At 49.0% G+C, this 5,004-nt stretch overlaps 1 long non-coding RNA gene across 1 annotated transcript; it reads right to left on the bottom strand.

Moving 5' to 3' along the window:
- Positions 1–223: 223 nt before the first annotated feature.
- On the bottom strand, positions 224–3,795 carry LOC135231944 (uncharacterized). Its single transcript, XR_010322538.1, has 4 exons — positions 2,985–3,795; positions 2,714–2,761; positions 445–702; positions 224–333 (listed from the first exon to the last, which is right to left on the bottom strand). It is a non-coding gene; the product is annotated as an uncharacterized LOC135231944 (long non-coding RNA).
- Between the last annotated feature and the right edge of the window lie 1,209 nt (positions 3,796–5,004).

The following is a 5,004-nucleotide window of genomic DNA, read 5'->3' as shown; positions in this document are numbered from 1 at the left end:
AGGGAGAAGCTGATTGTGATGTCCCCACGTCTGTCTGTCTGGTTTCCATATCCATACCTCGGTCCTGTCTTGAGAAGGGGGCGTGCTCAGTCAGCTCTGCTCTGCTAGGGGCCTCCACACCTGCTGAGAAACCCAAGTCCCAAGTCAGAATTGGTTACCTTAATTCTAACTTCACGAATTTGAGGCCCATCACTGGGGTTCCCTGGAGAAGGGCAGGTATGCTCACCTGGTGTAGTAGATCCCGATGAAGCCAGGTGAGGAGGAAGCCAGGCCCCAACAGGGGCCAGGACCCCTCATATTTCACAGACACAGAACTGCTGGAGGAGGGTTTTCCTGGAGGAGGAAAAGGGAGGTGAGGCTCTGTCTCCTGTCCTCCAGCCCTCCCACTGACCAAACAAACCCCTGACCAGGTTGCTTGCCCTCAACACATGCCCAGCAACTCACTATACACAGAGAGGCTCAAAGAAGTGTGCTGGGAGCCCACAGAGTTCTGAGCCAGGCAGGTGAATTCCCTTTCATTTTCAGCTTTTACTTGGGGCAGCTTCAGGACCCTGGGCGCTGGGAACCGGAAGGTGTTCAGGGATTTTCCTTCATAGGCTCAGCTCAGCATGGCAGGGGGATTGCCATCAGCCATGCATTCCAGAAGCAGGGACTGACCCTCCAGGACAGGTAGCAGTGTGCCATTACCCAAGGTCTTCAGAGCTGGGGAGAGAGAGAGAGGGCAGAGGCTCAGTGAGGGAACAAGCAAACCGGCCTGGAGGGAATGGGGTGAGTGGGTGGGTCTTGGAGTGAGGGTGGTGAGTGGGCGGGTCCAGGAGTGAGGGCAGTGACTAGGTGGGGTGACAGAGAGAGAGATAGAAGGGACAGGGATGATGGAGGTGAGAGGGCAGTCACTCCTTCACCTCCCACCCAAATAGAAACAGAGAACACGTGACTAATGACACTTATGCTCAGATACAGAGGACTCTGTAACCTGACCCAACAAATGCCAGTAAATTTCCACTAGTCCTTAAACTAGCCCAAGCCAGATTAGGCCTACTGTGGCATGTGCAGAAGGGCCAGCTGTGACCACTAAATGACCTCAGCAGAGGATGCAACAACAGAAGGAATCAGAAGGAAAATCATCACCCAGACCCTATTCTGAAGTCAGAAGTCAGACAAGAACCACGTCACCTACTGCTTCATAGCTGCCTTCTAGAATTTTCCCTCCCCAGTACACCTGTATGGCTGCCATCTTGCTGCCCAAATCACAGGAGGGATCAGCCTCTGGAGAAGGACACCATGCTTGGTAAAGTAGAGGGTCAGTGAAAAAAAGGAAGACCTGCAAAGAGATGGATTGACACAGTGGCTGCAATAATGGGCTGAAGCGTAACAATTGTGAGGATGGCACAGGATCAGTCAGTGTTTCATTCCTTGTACATAGGGTCGCTATGAGTCAAAACCAACTCAATGGCACCTAACAACAACAACAGGAAGCGAAGTTTGCAGGACTTGGTGACTCATGCAGTAGTTGTTGTTAGGTGCCAAGATGCTGTCGAGTAGATTCCTACTCATGGTAACCCCATGTCACAGAGCAGGTGCCCTGTAAGGTTTCCTAGGCTGTCACGTTTACAGGAGCAGATCACCAGGAAGAGTGAGAAAAGGAGGAACCTGGAGTAAGTCACAGAATTCTGTTAGGGTAACTGTGGGGATGGAGGTGCCATGGCCAGAGATTTGGGGCTCAGGAGAGAAAGATGGGGGAGATATCAGGGTGGAACTCAAAGTGAAGCCAGAGGAATGGATAAGCTCACCTAGGGTGAAAGCAGAGGGCGAAAGGGTGGCCCAGGGCACAGCTGGGACCACCCGTACTTGGGCTGATGGGTGGGGATTGAAACAACTTGGCCAGGGAGGGACAAGGTATAGAAGACCAAGAGAGAGGTGACATGCTATGTGAAAGAAGCCAGACTCAAAAGGGCAAATACGATATAATTTCATTTATATTAAATGTCCAGAATGGTTAAATCTATAGAGACAGAAAGCAGATTTGTAGTTGCCCTGGCTGGGGAAGAAGGGGCTATGAGGAAAAACTGCTTGATGGGTACGCACTTTCTTTTTGGGTGATGTAAATATTTTGAGAGGTGGTGGCTGCACAACATTGTGAATGCATTAAATACCAAGGAATTGTTCACTTTAAAACGGCTAATTTTATTTGATGAGTATTTCACCTCATTGAAAAATATTAAAGAGACAGAAAGAGAGAGAGATGGAGAGAAAGGGAGACAGATGGAGAGGAGAGAGAGGCGTGGCAGTCAAATTTGGCAATGAATTTGACAATAAGGTGGTAACAGTGAGCTGGAGACTGGAGTCCCTGTGTGGCACAGTTAAGTGCTTGTCTACTAACTGAAAGGTTGGTAGTTCGAAGTCACACAGAGGCATCTTGGAAGAAATGTCTGGCAATCTGCTTCTAAAAAGGCACAGTTCTACTCTGACACACATGGGGACTAGACGGCAACTGGTTTTACTGGTTTAGTGAGCTGGACAGAGTTGTATGGGGGGAGTGGAGGAAGACAGGTCTGATTTAGGGGAAAGAGGAGAATGAGACCTGTAGGGGGCCTCTTCAGTCAGATTTAAACTTCATCTTATTTTAATTCTGATATAACTCCCCTTCCCTAAGCTGAAACAGACCCCATTCTTGGTCACATCCCAGCCCCTAAGAAAGACAGCTCATTCCTACCTCTGTAGTTTCCCAAGGAAGCGTTGATGGTCACAAACTGTGCAGCATCTGTGATAGAAAAATGTAATAGTTTCTACTTCAGTCATTGGGTACTTTGTGGACCTTGGCTTTTTTCCCCCAAGAGGAACAGAACCTGGGAAGGGGTGGTGTGTGGTGATCTGAGGCCCTCCCCAGCCTGGGCTATAGGTCAAAAACATCAAGGATTCCAGACTCTGGCCCCTTTGAGGCTCCAGTGCCCTCAGGGACCCAGGCATCCTGACCCAGCACTTACAGAAGACATCGAGCTGGACAGTCCTCTCTATGGACACACCTACTCCAGGTAGAGTCACCTAACAGGTGAGGTTGGTGTTGAGGTCTTGTGGCCGTGGGATGAGTGTGAGCACCGAGGAACTGCGAATCTTAGGAGCCAGAAAATTGATGGCAGCTCCTGTCCAGAAGAATTTGAGGTGCTTCCCTTTCTCATAAGCCCATGGAACAGTGCAGTTCAAGTTCCCAGGGCGGCTGGACACCAGTGTCTTTGGGATGTAGATCTCAGGTTTCTGGGTCAGAGCTGAGGAAGAGAGAGAGAGGTTGCCTTCACTTATCTCCCTTAACTCCCAGGGTCCTGAATGCCTCCCCCAACCCTGGATGAGAAAATGCCCCATTCTTCTGGGTCTTTATCCTACCTGTCACCTGCAGGAACACCTTCTTTTTGAAACTGTATTTCATGTAATCACCTCTCTCCGCTTGAAAGATGTATGCCCCCCCGTCCCCCGTATGTACATTTCTGATGTTCAGGGAGCAGCCATAACTCTGGGGGTTCCCAAAGAGTTGGAATCTGTCCAGGGTCTCCTCCTGCACTTTTTGCTTGCCGTTGTTTGTAGCCACCAGGACATTCTGTCCAGTAGCGGCATCAACCTTGTACCAATAGCCATAAGCTGGGTCCGAGTTAATCCAACAGTACTTGGGGTAGGAGACGGTGCAGGGCACAAGGACACACAGGCCCTCCTGCACTGTCACCGACTCCGGCATTTCAATGGTATAGTCAGGATCCTGAGACAAAGCCCCTGGAGAGAGAGAGAGACTCAGACTCAGACTGTCCAGACTCCACCCTGGACCCCACTAGCCTCTGATCCCCTTCTTCTTGTTGGGTGCTGTGGAGTTGATTTCAACTTATAGGGAGTCCATGTGACAGAGTAGAACTGCCCCATAGGGTTAATCTTTATGGGAGCAGATCACCAGGTCTTTTCTCCCACAGAGCTGCTGAGTGGGTTTGAACCCCCAACTTTTTGGTTAGCGGATGAGTGCTTAACTGTCATGGCACCAGAGCTCCTCATAGCGACCCTATGGGACAGAGTAGAACTGCCCCATAGGGTTTTCTTGGCTGTAGTCTTTATGGGAGCAGATCATCAGGTCTTTTCTCCCACTGGGTGGTTTGAACAGCCAGCCTTCCAGTTAGCAGCCAAGCACTTAACTGTTGCACTACCTGGGCTCCTTTTCTGACCCCCTTACCTTCCCACAGCTTGAACAGTAGCAGCACCAGCAGTGGCAGAAGCAACACTTGAGCCATAAGTGCCAGACACTGGCCTGGGAGAGTCTGATCTCCAGGGTTCCTCGCTCTGGAAAGAATAAGTGGAAAAACAGGGTAAACCTCAACAGGAAGTTAGTGGGTGTGGACAGAATGATAAATGTGCACAGAAGTGCAACTTCAGACTTATAGCAGCCAAAGATGGGGAGGTTATTGGAGATCAGCCATTAACACTTCCCTACTCTGCAGAGAGTCCCAGGGTGGTGCAAATGGTTAACAGTCTTGAATACTGACCAAAAGGTTGGATCCAGTCCACCCAGAGTTGCCTTGGAAGAAAGGCCTGGCAATCCACTTCTGACAACTCAGCCTTTGAAAACGCTGTGGAGCACAGTTCTACTCTGACACACATGGGTCACCATGAGTTAGACTCAACTCCGTGGCAACTGGTATGGCTCTGTAGAATTTAGGGAGGTCTAGAGAAAGAAAAAGATTTACCAAAAGTCATACTTGAAGTGTCATTCATATTTGGAAGAGTTTATGAAAGATTGGAATTATTTCTACCTTGCGTATTCAGTAGAACTTGCCAGTGACTTTTGTTTTCCCTAAGAAGTGATGCTGACTACTGAATCAATTCTTTTGTAGACACAGGGCTATTGGGGGTTTTCATTTCTTTTAAGACAGCATTGATGAATCACGTTTGCACTTAATCTTCTGTTAAATCACCAATTTTTTACTTTGTTCTCTTTTTCTTTTCTTTCCAAATCTCCCAGGTCAGTTTTTAAAA

The sequence above is a fragment of the Loxodonta africana genome, chromosome 7 (assembly GCF_030014295.1).
Source record: "Loxodonta africana isolate mLoxAfr1 chromosome 7, mLoxAfr1.hap2, whole genome shotgun sequence".
NCBI lineage: Eukaryota > Metazoa > Chordata > Mammalia > Proboscidea > Elephantidae > Loxodonta > Loxodonta africana.
Note: the sequence above shows the minus strand (reverse complement) of the source record. Positions and strands in the feature narration are given on the sequence as shown.